Below are 17,515 nucleotides of genomic sequence, written 5' to 3'. Positions count from 1 at the left end.
TTACGCAGCTACACACAATACCCCATAATGACAAAGTGAAAAGACGTTTTTGAAATTTTTGCAAATGTATTGGAAATGAAATACAGAAATATCTCATTTACATAAGTATTCACACCCCTGAGTCGATTAAAGCTGTGTCTTCTGGGTAAGTCTCCAAGAGCTTTGCACAACTGGATTGTAAAATATATGCAATATACATTATATAGACAGGCATTTTTTTTTTTTGCCATAGGTTTTCAAGCCGAATTAAGTCAAAACTGTAACCAAGCCACTCAGAAACATTCAATGTCGTCTTGGTAAGCAACTCCAGTGAATATTTGGCCTTGTGTTTTAGGTTATTGTCCTGCTGAAGAGGGAATGTGTCTCCCAGTGTCTGTTGGAAAGCAGACTGAACCAGGTTTTCCTCTAGGAATCTGCCTGTACTTAGCTCTATGCCGTTTATTTTTATCCTAAAAAAGTATCTAGTCCTTGCCAATGACATGCATACCCATAACATGATGCAGCCACCACCATGCTTGGAAATATGAAGAGTGGTACTCAGTGATGTGTTGTGTTGGATTTGCCCCAAACATTACGCTTTGTATTCAGGACATAAAGTTCATTTCTTTGCCACATTATTTGCAGTTTTACTTTAGTGCCTTATTGCAAACACAATGCATGTACAGGTTTCCTTCTTTTACATTTACATTTTAGTCATTTAGCAGACGCTCTTATCCAGAACGACTTACAGTTAGTGAGTGCATACTCTGTCAATTAGGTTAGTATTGTGGAATAACTACAATGTTGATGATTCATCCTCAGTTTTCTCCTATCAAAGCATTAAACTTTCTAACTGTTTTAAAGTCACCATTGGCCTCATGGTGAAATCCCTGAGCGTTTTCCTTCCTCTCCGGCAGCTGAGTTAGGAAGGACGCCTGTATTTTTGTGGTGACTGGGTGTATTGATACACCATCCAAAGCGTAATTAATACCTTCACCATGCTCAAAGGAATATTCAATGTCTGCTTTATTTGTACCCATCTACCAAAAGGTGCCCTTCTTTGCGAGGCATTGGAAAACCTCCCTGGTCTTCATGGTTGAATCTATGTTTGAAATTCACTGCTCGACTGAGGGACCTAATAGATAATTGCATGTGTGGGGTACAGAGATTATGTAGTCGTTTGAAAATCACTATTATTGCACACATAGTGAGTCCATCTAACTGATTATGTGACTTGTTAAGCACATTTTTACTCCTGAGCTTATTTAGGCTTGCCATAACAAAGGGGTTGAAAACTAATTGATTAGATTACTAGATACTAGACTCTGTCAATATGTTTTTGGAAGTGGCTCTGCATTTCTTGCATACATATCATATTTATTTAAGGATTATGACGACTTTCTAAAAGGACAAAGCTGTTTCTGTGTGCTCCCTTGTCTCCACTGTCACCACATCCCTCGATGCGTGCAAACAGAGCATCTATATCAGGGATGGGCAACTCTAGTCCTCGGGATCTGATTGGTGTTACACTTTTTCCCCAGCCCCAGCTAACACGTTTGACTCTAATAATCAAGTACTCATGGGTTTCAGTTTAGAATGCAATAAGTTTAATCATCTGTGTTTGCTAGGGATGGGAAAAAAGTGTGACACCCCTCCGACCCCCAAGGACTGGAATTGTCCATCCCTGATCTATATGGTAGGAACAGTACCAGACCTGAATGAATGTGTCTGTTTTGAATATTCACGGAGACAGAATGATGTGGTTGATAGCAGACACGTCATGCCCAAAGGGGGCACAGGGTCACTTGCCCCCTCAGATTTGTGATGTTTAAATTTGTCTTGTTATATTTTCTCTGTCATACTACTAACCATGAAGTTGGCTTTAGCTAGCCCAGATAGGATCCCAATCTCCCAACCTAATAACTACACTGAACAAAAATATAAACGCAACATGTAAAGTGTTGGTCCCATGTTTCATGAGCTGAAATAAAAATCCCAGAAATGTTCCATTCGCACAAAAAGCTTATTTCTCTCAAATTGTGTACACAAATTTGTTTACATCCCTGTAAGCGAGCATTTCTCCTTTGCCAAGATAATCCATCCACCTGACAAATATGGCATATCAAGAAGCTGATTAAACAGCATGATAATTACACAGGTGCACCTTGTGCTGAGGACAATAAAATGCCACTCTAAAATGTGCAGTTTTGTCACACAACACAATGCACAGATGTTTCAAGTTTTGAGGCAGCGTGCAATTGGCTTACGGACTGCAGGAATGTCCACCAGAGCTGTTGCCAGATACGTTTATGTTAATTTCTCAACCATAAGCCAAGGCGGCTTTAGAGAATTTGGCAGTACTTCTAACTGGCCTCACGACTTCAGACCACTTGTAAAGCAGCGTATGGGCGAGCTGTTGGCTGATGTCAACGTTGTGAATGCTCCATGGTGGCAGTGGGGTTATGGTATGGACAGGCATAAGCTACGGACAATGAACACAATTGCATTTTATCGATGACAATTTGAATGCACAGAGATACCGTGGGATAGTGTACGTGCACAAAGTGAGTTTGTAACATGTATATTTTCTTGCTTGTTGTTCTTTATATTTACTACCATTGCCTATTGTAAGTTGCCTCTCTGTGTTTTACTGTGTTGTGTAATACTCCGCAGGTAGCATTATGCCATTAATACAGCCCTTCCTTTGTTAATAGCGTTGTTGCTCTACTTGTGCTATCAGTTATTGTGCATATTCATTACCCCTGTTATCTGTCCATTACAGGACCACTATCATTCCACTACCTTTCCATGTCCATTTCATCCGTGTGTGTCAATAAAGTATCCTTGAATGTAACTCTGAGGTTGCCTTATTCCATTCTTACCGGGGGAGGTGAAAGCGCAACCTGGTCTCAGAACATTTCGTATTATTCTGTATTTACAAAGCTGTGATCAAGGCAAAGGGTGTCTACTTTGAAGAATCTCAAATCTGAAATATATTTTGATATGTGTAACACGTTTTTGGTTACTACATGATGCCATATGTGTTATTTAATAGTTTTGATGTCTTCACTATTATTCTACAATGTAGAAAATACACAAGACACAGAGGAGGAGAAACTATCCAACACCCTGGGAGAGAGAACGAGTGACCTCAGTCAAACTCACAGCCAGAAAGATGGGTTAGATACAGGAGAGGAAGAGGTTACCCCGGATGCCATCACCCCTGCTCCTGTGAGCAAGGAATGAGAGGGGAAGCCTTCTAGTCAGGCCAACGGGCAGGCTGAGCAAGAGGTCATAGTGATAGTGATTCACACCCAGAGAGAGACAGACAACCCATACAACCTCTTGGCTGAGATTAACCACACAGAGGTAGAGGCAGAGGGCCTTCAGGGCAAGCCAGTCAGCCTGCCTGCTCTGATCCTCAAGTCAATTGTATTTAAATTCATATTCATTAAAGATTTTTAGTCAAGACTTGAAAAGTGCCATTTATTTCAAATGATAATTATTCAGTGTCTGCAACCCTCAAGAACCAGGGTGAGTCTGGGTCCCCCTTTAACTGGGCAAACACAACTTGCATATCGTGATAGACTAGGCCGAAACGTTAATCTTTTAACCTTGCTTAAATAAAACAATGCATTTTTAATAGTGAGCAAGAGTTTTCTATGATGATTAAAGTTTTTTGGTCGCGCCCTCCACTTTTTTGTCAAATAATACATCTAAAAAAAATGTAATAAGTTCATTATTAAAAGCATTAAAATTGGGATTGGGATGTTTCCCACTTATTTATACAACCTACTCCACAAAGTTTAGAGAAATGTTCTGAAATTAATTAAGAATTAAACAGAAGAAAATCAGAATTGAAGGCAACTATAAAGCAAAGAATGTAATGGTCTATGGTTCAATCCTGTTTCTGGTCTAATGAATAATTAATATTGTTCCTCCTCTTCCTTGTGGCAAGCGCAGCAGCACACTGCCCTCCAAAGCCTGCAAAAAAAACGCCGGACTGCCCCTTTCCTCGCCCTGCATGGAACATCCAGGGTCACGTCCTTGGTGACGTGTGGGGTGACGTCCAGGGTGACCATAGCAACATCCTCTGGAAAGGGACAAAAGCGGGGCAGAATGTAAATAAATGCAAACCGTAGGTTCTAAACACTGGCCAGTTGAATGGGATCTTTTATTTCAGCTCATGAAACATGGGACCAACACTTTACATGTTATCATGATGAACGGCACCTGTCAGAGTGCTTTCTATAAGTCTTACTCACCTGCTTGGATGTCAGATGGCAGTGTGGCGTAGACGGCCACCATGAGAGGCTTTTCTTCAGGTGTGCCAGACGTGTCCCCCTGCTTAAGCCAGTACATGTCCAGGCCCGTCTGAAGTTTGCTAGAGTGCATTTGGATGATCCAGAAGAGGATTGGGAGAACGTCATATGGTCAGATGAAACCAAAATATAACTTTTTGGTAAAAACTCAAAGAATGCTGAGTTGCATCCAAAGAACACCATACCTACTGTGAAGCATGGGGGTGGAAACATTATGCTTTGGGGCTGTTTTTCTGCAAAGGGACCAGGACGACTGATCCGTGTAAAGGAAAGAATGAATGGGGCCATGTATCGTGAGATTTTGAGTGAAAACCTCCTTCCATCAGCAAGGGCATTGAAGATGAAACGTGGCTGGGTCTTTCAGCATGACAATGATCCCAAACACACCGCCCGGGCAACGAAGGAGTGGCTTCGTAAGAAGCATTTCAAGGTCCTGGAGTGGCCTAGCCAGTCTCCAGATCTCAACCCCATAGAAAATCTTTGGAGGGAGTTGAAAGTCTGTGTTGCCCAGCGACATCCCCAAAACATCACTGCTCTAGAGGAGATCTGCATGGAGGAATGGGCCAAAATACCAGCAACAGTGTGTGAAAACCTTGTGAAGACTTACAGAAAACGTTTGACCTGTGTCATTGCCAACAAAGGGTATATAACAAAGTATTGAGAAACTTTTGTTATTGACCAAATACTTATTTTCCACCATAATTTGCAAATAAATTCATTAAAAATCCTACAATGTGATTTTCTGGATTTTTGTTTTTCTCATTTTGTCTGTCATAGTTGACGTGTACCTATGATGAAAATTACAGGCCTCTCTCATCTTTTTAAGTGGGAGAACTTGCACAATTGGTGGCTGACTAAATACTTTTTTCCCCACTGTATATATACACTGCTCAAAAAAATAAAGGGAACACTTAAACAACACAATGTAACTCCAAGTCAATCACACTTCTGTGAAATCAAACTGTCCACTTAGGAAGCAACTCTGATTGACAATAAATTTCACATGCTGTTGTGCAAATGGAATAGACAACAGGTGGAAATTATAGGCAATTAGCAAGACACCCCCAATAAAGGACTGGTTTTGCAGCTGGTGACCACAGACCACTTCTCAGTTCCTATGCTTCCTGGCTGATGTTTTGGTCACTTTTGAATGCTGGTGGTGCTTTCACTCTAGTGGTAGCATGAGACGGAGTCTACAACCCACACAAGTGGCTCAGGTAGTGCAGCACATCCAGGATGGCACATCAATGCGAGCTGTGGCAAGAAGGTTTGCTGTGTCTGTCAGCGTAGTGTCCAGAGCATGGAGGCGCTACCAGGAGACAAGCCAGTACATCAGGAGACGTGGAGGAGGCCGTAGGAGGGCAACAACCCAGCAGCAGGACTGCTAGCTCCGCCTTTGTGCAAGGAGGAGCAGGAGGAGCACTGCCAGAGCCCTGCAAAATGACCTCCAGCAGGCCACAAATGTGCATGTGTCTGCTCAAACGGTCAGAAACAGACTCCATGAGGGTGGTATGAGGGCCCGACTTCCACAGGTGGGGGTTGTGCTTACAGCCCAACACCGTGCAGGACGTTTGGTATTTGCCAGAGAACACCAAGATTGGCAAATTCGCCACTGGCGTCCTGTGCTCTTCACAGATGAAAGCAGGTTCACACTGAGCACGTGACAGACGTGACAGAGTCTGGAGACGCCGTGGAGAACATTCTGCTGCCTGCAACATCCTCCAGCATGACCGGTTTGGCGGTGGGTCAGTCATGGTGTGGGGTGGCATTTCTTTGGGGGGCAGCACAGCCCTCCATGTGCTCGCTAGAGGTAGCCAAGTGACTTGGTGTATAGCAAGAATAGAAGAGGGCCTAGAACTGAGCCCTGGGGGACACCAGTGGTGAGAGCACGTGGTGCGGAGACAGATTCCCGCCACGCCACTTGGTAGGAGCGACCTGTCAGGTAGGACGCAATCCAAGAGTGAGCCGCGCCGGAGATGCCCAACTCGGAGAGGGTGGAGAGGAGGATCTGATGGTTCACAGTATCAAAGGCAGCAGACAGGTCTAGAAGGACAAGAGCAGAGGAGAGATAGTTAGCTTTGGCAGTGCGGAGAGCCTCCGTGACACAGAGAAGAGCAGTCTCAGTTGAATGACCAGTCTTGAAACCTGACTGGTTTGGATCAAGAAGGTCATTCTGAGAGAGATAGCAAGAGAGTTGGCTAAAGACGGCACGCTCAAGAGTTTTGGAGAGAAAAGAAAGAAGGGATACTGGTCTGTAGTTGTTGACATCGGAGGGATCGAGTGTAGGTTTTTTGAGAAGGGGTGCAACTCTCGCTCTCTTGAAGACGGAAGGGACATAGCCAGCGGTCAAGGATGAGTTGATGAGCGAGGTGAAGTAAGGGAGAAGGTCTCCGGAAATGGTCTGGAGAAGAGAGGAGGGGATAGGGTCAAGCGGGCAGGTTGTTGGGCGGCCGGCCGTCACAAGTCGCAAGATTTCATCTGGAGAGAGAGGGGAGAAAGAAGTCAAAGCATAGGGTAGGGCAGTGTGAGCAGGACCAGCAGTGTCATTTGACTTAACAAACGAGGATATTTCAATATTTCCTAGCTCTGAATTGACGCAGGTTACACTTTTGCAAAGCTACTCGGTTAAAAATAAGAGCATGAATGACAATAAAGGTATGACTTGAATTATATGCATAATGATGTAGTAAACAATATCGCTCAGCGTGGGAACTTTTGGTGGGGGGGAAGTAGCCTTTATAAGTCTCCATGGCGGGTAAAGACCATCACTTCGTTGTCTTGTTGGGAATAGTAATAATTCATGACAGTACGCATTGTATTAGTCTAACAGTTGTTTTTCATTTTATTTCTCACATTAAACAGACATTTGAGAAGGATTTGAGAAGCGAATTGCTTGCAGTTGTACCAATGACGCACAGACACACTAAAGCTGTACAGTGTAGTTAGAAAAGTCAGTTTACATTATTTGCAGATGTGTTCCCTTTTATTTACAAATCGAAAAATGTAACATTTGAAATGAATGTGGCAGAACAGTTAAGCCAAGAGTTCCTGTGGGAGTCTTCTCCTTCAGTCTTTTTGCCTCCTATGCCTCGTTTCCCATTAGATGGGATTTTCCCAATGCCAACTTCACCTGAGACAGCCACTATCCAGTGTCATGTGTTGCTGAATTACAGATCTCGCTATCCCAATGTCGCTGCTGTCCATGGTGCTGAAATATCCAATCTCGGCTATTTGCATACATAGGACCATCCACACTTGACACCACACACACAAGTTCATGCTTTTTCTCTCACACACTTTTGAACATTGCACAACCTGCAACAAGACACTGAAACAACACTTAATTTCAAGTTAGTTTTTTTCTGAATAAGATGAAATCAATGTGTGGAAGGAGATTGGACAATGTATAGGCATTCCCTATAGCTGTTTTTGACTGGAGCATGATCAGATTGCTTTGTTTGAGCCAGAATGGAAATGTGGTCTGAGAAACGACGCCCATTATAGCATGACTATTTCAGACAGAATTAACTTTATGTTATATGTAAAAATATAAATAAGGCAATGTTTATATGACCCCCTTTCAAACAGTCACTTATTTATCACTTTCTTGCAGATATACAGTGCATTCAGAAAGTATTCATACCCCTTAACTTATTCCACATGTTGTTTTCTTACAGCCTGAATTCAAAATGGATTCAATTATAATATTTTCTCTCACGCAGCTACACACAATACCCCATAATGACAAATTGAAAACACGCTTTTGAAATTTTTGCAAATGTATTGGAAATTACATACAGAAATATCTCATTTACATAAGTATTCCCACCCCTGAGTCGATTAAAGCTGTGTCTTACTTGGTAAATCTCCAAGAGCTTTGCACAACTGGATTGTAAAATGTATGCAATATACATTGTATAGACAGCCATTTTTTTTTTGCCATAGGTTTTCAAGCCGAATTAAGTCAAAACTGTAACTAAGCCACTCAGAAACATTCAATGTCATCTTGGTAAGCAACTCCAGTGAATATTTGGCCTTGTGTTTTAGGTTATTGTCCTGCTGAGGAGGGAATTTGTCTCCCAGTGTCTGTTGGAAAGCAGACTGAACCAGGTTTTCCTCTAGGAATCTGCCTGTACTTAGCTCTATGCCGTTTATTTTTATCCTAAAAAAGTATCTAGTCCTTGCCAATGACATGCATACCCATAACATGATGCAGCCACAACCATGCTTGGAAATATGAAGAGTGGTACTCAGTGATGTGTTGTGTTGGATTTGCCCCAAACATTACGCTTTGTATTCAGGACATAAAGTTCATTTCTTTGCCACATTATTTGCAGTTTTACTTTAGTGCCTTATTGCAAACACAATGCATGTACAGGTTTCCTTCTTTTACATTTACATTTTAGTCATTTAGCAGACGCTCTTATCCAGAACGACTTACAGTTAGTGAGTGCATACTCTGTCAATTAGGTTAGTATTGTGGAATAACTACAATGTTGATGATTCATCCTCAGTTTTCTCCTATCAAAGCATTAAACTTTCTAACTGTTTTAAAGTCACCATTGGCCTCATGGTGAAATCCCTGAGCGTTTTCCTTCCTCTCCGGCAGCTGAGTTAGGAAGGACGCCTGTATTTTTGTGGTGACTGGGTGTATTGATACACCATCCAAAGCGTAATTAATACCTTCACCATGCTCAAAGGAATATTCAATGTCTGCTTTATTTGTACCCATCTACCAAAAGGTGCCCTTCTTTGCGAGGCATTGGAAAACCTCCCTGGTCTTCATGGTTGAATCTATGTTTGAAATTCACTGCTCGACTGAGGGACCTAATAGATAATTGCATGTGTGGGGTACAGAGATTATGTAGTCGTTTGAAAATCACTATTATTGCACACATAGTGAGTCCATCTAACTGATTATGTGACTTGTTAAGCACATTTTTACTCCTGAGCTTATTTAGGCTTGCCATAACAAAGGGGTTGAAAACTAATTGATTAGATTACTAGATACTAGACTCTGTCAATATGTTTTTGGAAGTGGCTCTGCATTTCTTGCATACATATCATATTTATTTAAGGATTATGACGACTTTCTAAAAGGACAAAGCTGTTTCTGTGTGCTCCCTTGTCTCCACTGTCACCACATCCCTCGATGCGTGCAAACAGAGCATCTATATCAGGGATGGGCAACTCTAGTCCTCGGGATCTGATTGGTGTTACACTTTTTCCCCAGCCCCAGCTAACACGTTTGACTCTAATAATCAAGTACTCATGGGTTTCAGTTTAGAATGCAATAAGTTTAATCATCTGTGTTTGCTAGGGATGGGAAAAAAGTGTGACACCCCTCCGACCCCCAAGGACTGGAATTGTCCATCCCTGATCTATATGGTAGGAACAGTACCAGACCTGAATGAATGTGTCTGTTTTGAATATTCACGGAGACAGAATGATGTGGTTGATAGCAGACACGTCATGCCCAAAGGGGGCACAGGGTCACTTGCCCCCTCAGATTTGTGATGTTTAAATTTGTCTTGTTATATTTTCTCTGTCATACTACTAACCATGAAGTTGGCTTTAGCTAGCCCAGATAGGATCCCAATCTCCCAACCTAATAACTACACTGAACAAAAATATAAACGCAACATGTAAAGTGTTGGTCCCATGTTTCATGAGCTGAAATAAAAATCCCAGAAATGTTCCATTCGCACAAAAAGCTTATTTCTCTCAAATTGTGTACACAAATTTGTTTACATCCCTGTAAGCGAGCATTTCTCCTTTGCCAAGATAATCCATCCACCTGACAAATATGGCATATCAAGAAGCTGATTAAACAGCATGATAATTACACAGGTGCACCTTGTGCTGAGGACAATAAAATGCCACTCTAAAATGTGCAGTTTTGTCACACAACACAATGCACAGATGTTTCAAGTTTTGAGGCAGCGTGCAATTGGCTTACGGACTGCAGGAATGTCCACCAGAGCTGTTGCCAGATACGTTTATGTTAATTTCTCAACCATAAGCCAAGGCGGCTTTAGAGAATTTGGCAGTACTTCTAACTGGCCTCACGACTTCAGACCACTTGTAAAGCAGCGTATGGGCGAGCTGTTGGCTGATGTCAACGTTGTGAATGCTCCATGGTGGCAGTGGGGTTATGGTATGGACAGGCATAAGCTACGGACAATGAACACAATTGCATTTTATCGATGACAATTTGAATGCACAGAGATACCGTGGGATAGTGTACGTGCACAAAGTGAGTTTGTAACATGTATATTTTCTTGCTTGTTGTTCTTTATATTTACTACCATTGCCTATTGTAAGTTGCCTCTCTGTGTTTTACTGTGTTGTGTAATACTCCGCAGGTAGCATTATGCCATTAATACAGCCCTTCCTTTGTTAATAGCGTTGTTGCTCTACTTGTGCTATCAGTTATTGTGCATATTCATTACCCCTGTTATCTGTCCATTACAGGACCACTATCATTCCACTACCTTTCCATGTCCATTTCATCCGTGTGTGTCAATAAAGTATCCTTGAATGTAACTCTGAGGTTGCCTTATTCCATTCTTACCGGGGGAGGTGAAAGCGCAACCTGGTCTCAGAACATTTCGTATTATTCTGTATTTACAAAGCTGTGATCAAGGCAAAGGGTGTCTACTTTGAAGAATCTCAAATCTGAAATATATTTTGATATGTGTAACACGTTTTTGGTTACTACATGATGCCATATGTGTTATTTAATAGTTTTGATGTCTTCACTATTATTCTACAATGTAGAAAATACACAAGACACAGAGGAGGAGAAACTATCCAACACCCTGGGAGAGAGAACGAGTGACCTCAGTCAAACTCACAGCCAGAAAGATGGGTTAGATACAGGAGAGGAAGAGGTTACCCCGGATGCCATCACCCCTGCTCCTGTGAGCAAGGAATGAGAGGGGAAGCCTTCTAGTCAGGCCAACGGGCAGGCTGAGCAAGAGGTCATAGTGATAGTGATTCACACCCAGAGAGAGACAGACAACCCATACAACCTCTTGGCTGAGATTAACCACACAGAGGTAGAGGCAGAGGGCCTTCAGGGCAAGCCAGTCAGCCTGCCTGCTCTGATCCTCAAGTCAATTGTATTTAAATTCATATTCATTAAAGATTTTTAGTCAAGACTTGAAAAGTGCCATTTATTTCAAATGATAATTATTCAGTGTCTGCAACCCTCAAGAACCAGGGTGAGTCTGGGTCCCCCTTTAACTGGGCAAACACAACTTGCATATCGTGATAGACTAGGCCGAAACGTTAATCTTTTAACCTTGCTTAAATAAAACAATGCATTTTTAATAGTGAGCAAGAGTTTTCTATGATGATTAAAGTTTTTTGGTCGCGCCCTCCACTTTTTTGTCAAATAATACATCTAAAAAAAATGTAATAAGTTCATTATTAAAAGCATTAAAATTGGGATTGGGATGTTTCCCACTTATTTATACAACCTACTCCACAAAGTTTAGAGAAATGTTCTGAAATTAATTAAGAATTAAACAGAAGAAAATCAGAATTGAAGGCAACTATAAAGCAAAGAATGTAATGGTCTATGGTTCAATCCTGTTTCTGGTCTAATGAATAATTAATATTGTTCCTCCTCTTCCTTGTGGCAAGCGCAGCAGCACACTGCCCTCCAAAGCCTGCAAAAAAAACGCCGGACTGCCCCTTTCCTCGCCCTGCATGGAACATCCAGGGTCACGTCCTTGGTGACGTGTGGGGTGACGTCCAGGGTGACCATAGCAACATCCTCTGGAAAGGGACAAAAGCGGGGCAGAATGTAAATAAATGCAAACCGTAGGTTCTAAACACTGGCCAGTTGAATGGGATCTTTTATTTCAGCTCATGAAACATGGGACCAACACTTTACATGTTATCATGATGAACGGCACCTGTCAGAGTGCTTTCTATAAGTCTTACTCACCTGCTTGGATGTCAGATGGCAGTGTGGCGTAGACGGCCACCATGAGAGGCTTTTCTTCAGGTGTGCCAGACGTGTCCCCCTGCTTAAGCCAGTACATGTCCAGGCCCGTCTGAAGTTTGCTAGAGTGCATTTGGATGATCCAGAAGAGGATTGGGAGAACGTCATATGGTCAGATGAAACCAAAATATAACTTTTTGGTAAAAACTCAAAGAATGCTGAGTTGCATCCAAAGAACACCATACCTACTGTGAAGCATGGGGGTGGAAACATTATGCTTTGGGGCTGTTTTTCTGCAAAGGGACCAGGACGACTGATCCGTGTAAAGGAAAGAATGAATGGGGCCATGTATCGTGAGATTTTGAGTGAAAACCTCCTTCCATCAGCAAGGGCATTGAAGATGAAACGTGGCTGGGTCTTTCAGCATGACAATGATCCCAAACACACCGCCCGGGCAACGAAGGAGTGGCTTCGTAAGAAGCATTTCAAGGTCCTGGAGTGGCCTAGCCAGTCTCCAGATCTCAACCCCATAGAAAATCTTTGGAGGGAGTTGAAAGTCTGTGTTGCCCAGCGACATCCCCAAAACATCACTGCTCTAGAGGAGATCTGCATGGAGGAATGGGCCAAAATACCAGCAACAGTGTGTGAAAACCTTGTGAAGACTTACAGAAAACGTTTGACCTGTGTCATTGCCAACAAAGGGTATATAACAAAGTATTGAGAAACTTTTGTTATTGACCAAATACTTATTTTCCACCATAATTTGCAAATAAATTCATTAAAAATCCTACAATGTGATTTTCTGGATTTTTGTTTTTCTCATTTTGTCTGTCATAGTTGACGTGTACCTATGATGAAAATTACAGGCCTCTCTCATCTTTTTAAGTGGGAGAACTTGCACAATTGGTGGCTGACTAAATACTTTTTTCCCCACTGTATATATACACTGCTCAAAAAAATAAAGGGAACACTTAAACAACACAATGTAACTCCAAGTCAATCACACTTCTGTGAAATCAAACTGTCCACTTAGGAAGCAACTCTGATTGACAATAAATTTCACATGCTGTTGTGCAAATGGAATAGACAACAGGTGGAAATTATAGGCAATTAGCAAGACACCCCCAATAAAGGACTGGTTTTGCAGCTGGTGACCACAGACCACTTCTCAGTTCCTATGCTTCCTGGCTGATGTTTTGGTCACTTTTGAATGCTGGTGGTGCTTTCACTCTAGTGGTAGCATGAGACGGAGTCTACAACCCACACAAGTGGCTCAGGTAGTGCAGCACATCCAGGATGGCACATCAATGCGAGCTGTGGCAAGAAGGTTTGCTGTGTCTGTCAGCGTAGTGTCCAGAGCATGGAGGCGCTACCAGGAGACAAGCCAGTACATCAGGAGACGTGGAGGAGGCCGTAGGAGGGCAACAACCCAGCAGCAGGACTGCTAGCTCCGCCTTTGTGCAAGGAGGAGCAGGAGGAGCACTGCCAGAGCCCTGCAAAATGACCTCCAGCAGGCCACAAATGTGCATGTGTCTGCTCAAACGGTCAGAAACAGACTCCATGAGGGTGGTATGAGGGCCCGACTTCCACAGGTGGGGGTTGTGCTTACAGCCCAACACCGTGCAGGACGTTTGGTATTTGCCAGAGAACACCAAGATTGGCAAATTCGCCACTGGCGTCCTGTGCTCTTCACAGATGAAAGCAGGTTCACACTGAGCACGTGACAGACGTGACAGAGTCTGGAGACGCCGTGGAGAACATTCTGCTGCCTGCAACATCCTCCAGCATGACCGGTTTGGCGGTGGGTCAGTCATGGTGTGGGGTGGCATTTCTTTGGGGGGCAGCACAGCCCTCCATGTGCTCGCTAGAGGTAGCCAAGTGACTTGGTGTATAGCAAGAATAGAAGAGGGCCTAGAACTGAGCCCTGGGGGACACCAGTGGTGAGAGCACGTGGTGCGGAGACAGATTCCCGCCACGCCACTTGGTAGGAGCGACCTGTCAGGTAGGACGCAATCCAAGAGTGAGCCGCGCCGGAGATGCCCAACTCGGAGAGGGTGGAGAGGAGGATCTGATGGTTCACAGTATCAAAGGCAGCAGACAGGTCTAGAAGGACAAGAGCAGAGGAGAGATAGTTAGCTTTGGCAGTGCGGAGAGCCTCCGTGACACAGAGAAGAGCAGTCTCAGTTGAATGACCAGTCTTGAAACCTGACTGGTTTGGATCAAGAAGGTCATTCTGAGAGAGATAGCAAGAGAGTTGGCTAAAGACGGCACGCTCAAGAGTTTTGGAGAGAAAAGAAAGAAGGGATACTGGTCTGTAGTTGTTGACATCGGAGGGATCGAGTGTAGGTTTTTTGAGAAGGGGTGCAACTCTCGCTCTCTTGAAGACGGAAGGGACATAGCCAGCGGTCAAGGATGAGTTGATGAGCGAGGTGAAGTAAGGGAGAAGGTCTCCGGAAATGGTCTGGAGAAGAGAGGAGGGGATAGGGTCAAGCGGGCAGGTTGTTGGGCGGCCGGCCGTCACAAGTCGCAAGATTTCATCTGGAGAGAGAGGGGAGAAAGAAGTCAAAGCATAGGGTAGGGCAGTGTGAGCAGGACCAGCAGTGTCATTTGACTTAACAAACGAGGATATTTCAATATTTCCTAGCTCTGAATTGACGCAGGTTACACTTTTGCAAAGCTACTCGGTTAAAAATAAGAGCATGAATGACAATAAAGGTATGACTTGAATTATATGCATAATGATGTAGTAAACAATATCGCTCAGCGTGGGAACTTTTGGTGGGGGGGGAAGTAGCCTTTATAAGTCTCCATGGCGGGTAAAGACCATCACTTCATTGTCTTGTTGGGAATAGTAATAATTCATGACAGTACGCATTGTATTAGTCTAACAGTTGTTTTTCATTTTATTTCTCACATTAAACAGACATTTGAGAAGGATTTGAGAAGCGAATTGCTTGCAGTTGTACCAATGACGCACAGACACACTAAAGCTGTACAGTGTAGTTAGAAAAGTCAGTTTACATTATTTGCAGATGTGTTCCCTTTTATTTACAAATCGAAAAATGTAACATTTGAAATGAATGTGGCAGAACAGTTAAGCCAAGAGTTCCTGTGGGAGTCTTCTCCTTCAGTCTTTTTGCCTCCTATGCCTCGTTTCCCATTAGATGGGATTTTCCCAATGCCAACTTCACCTGAGACAGCCACTATCCAGTGTCATGTGTTGCTGAATTACAGATCTCGCTATCCCAATGTCGCTGCTGTCCATGGTGCTGAAATATCCAATCTCGGCTATTTGCATACATAGGACCATCCACACTTGACACCACACACACAAGTTCATGCTTTTTCTCTCACACACTTTTGAACATTGCACAACCTGCAACAAGACACTGAAACAACACTTAATTTCAAGTTAGTTTTTTTCTGAATAAGATGAAATCAATGTGTGGAAGGAGATTGGACAATGTATAGGCATTCCCTATAGCTGTTTTTGACTGGAGCATGATCAGATTGCTTTGTTTGAGCCAGAATGGAAATGTGGTCTGAGAAACGACGCCCATTATAGCATGACTATTTCAGACAGAATTAACTTTATGTTATATGTAAAAATATAAATAAGGCAATGTTTATATGACCCCCTTTCAAACAGTCACTTATTTATCACTTTCTTGCAGATATACAGTGCATTCAGAAAGTATTCATACCCCTTAACTTATTCCACATGTTGTTTTCTTACAGCCTGAATTCAAAATGGATTCAATTATAATATTTTCTCTCACGCAGCTACACACAATACCCCATAATGACAAATTGAAAACACGCTTTTGAAATTTTTGCAAATGTATTGGAAATTACATACAGAAATATCTCATTTACATAAGTATTCCCACCCCTGAGTCGATTAAAGCTGTGTCTTACTTGGTAAATCTCCAAGAGCTTTGCACAACTGGATTGTAAAATGTATGCAATATACATTGTATAGACAGCCATTTTTTTTTTGCCATAGGTTTTCAAGCCGAATTAAGTCAAAACTGTAACTAAGCCACTCAGAAACATTCAATGTCATCTTGGCATGAGGAGGGAATTTGTCTCCCAGTGTCTGTTGGAAAGCAGACTGAACCAGGTTTTCCTCTAGGAATCTGCCTGTACTTAGCTCTATGCCGTTTATTTTTATCCTAAAAAAGTATCTAGTCCTTGCCAATGACATGCATACCCATAACATGATGCAGCCACAACCATGCTTGAAAATATGAAGAGTGGTACTCAGTGATGTGTTGTGTTGGATTTACCCCAAACATTACGCTTTGTATTCAGGACATAAAGTTCATTTCTTTGCCACATTATTTGCAGTTTTACTTTAGTGCCTTATTGCAAACACAATGCATGTACAGGTTTCCTTCTTTTACATTTACATTTTAGTCATTTAGCAGACGCTCTTATCCAGAGCGACTTACAGTTAGTGAGTGCATACTCTGTCAATTAGGTTAGTATTGTGGAGTAACTACAATGTTGATGATTCATCCTCAGTTTTCTCCTATCAAAGCATTAAACTTTCTAAATGTTTTAAAGTCACCATTGGCCTCATGGTGAAATCCCTGAGCGTTTTCCTTCCTCTCTGGCAGCTGAGTTAGGATGGACACCTGTATTTTTGTGGTGACTGGGTGTATTGATACACCATCCAAAGCGTAATTAATAACTTCACCATGCTCAAAGGAATATTCAATGTCTGCTTTATTTGTACCCATCTACCAAAAGGTGCCCTTCTTTGCGAGGCATTGGAAAACCTCCCTGGTCTTCATGGTTGAATCTATGTTTGAAATTCACTGCTCGACTGAGGGACCTAATAGATAATTGCATGTGTGGGGTACAGAGATTATGTAGTCGTTCAAAAATCACTATTATTGCACACATAGTGAGTCCATCTAACTGATTATGTGACTTGTTAAGCACATTTTTACTCCTGAGCTTATTTAGGCTTGCCATAACAAAGGGGTTGAAAACGAATTGATTAGATTACTAGATACTAGACTCTGTCAATATGTTTTTGGAAGTGGCTCTGCATTTCTTGCATTTCTTGCATACATATCATATTTATTTAAGGATTATGACGACTTTCTAAAAGGACAAAGCTGTTTCTGTGTGCTCCCTTGTCTCCACATCTCTCGATGCGTGCAAACAGAGCATCTATATCAGGGATGGGCAACTCCAGTCCTCGGGACCTGATTGGTGTTACACTTTTTCCCCAGCCCCAGCTAACACG

The sequence above is a fragment of the Coregonus lavaretus genome (genome assembly GCF_964263955.1).
Source record: "Coregonus lavaretus genome assembly, contig: HAP1_SCAFFOLD_565, whole genome shotgun sequence".
Lineage (NCBI taxonomy): Eukaryota > Metazoa > Chordata > Actinopteri > Salmoniformes > Salmonidae > Coregonus > Coregonus lavaretus.
Note: the sequence above shows the minus strand (reverse complement) of the source record.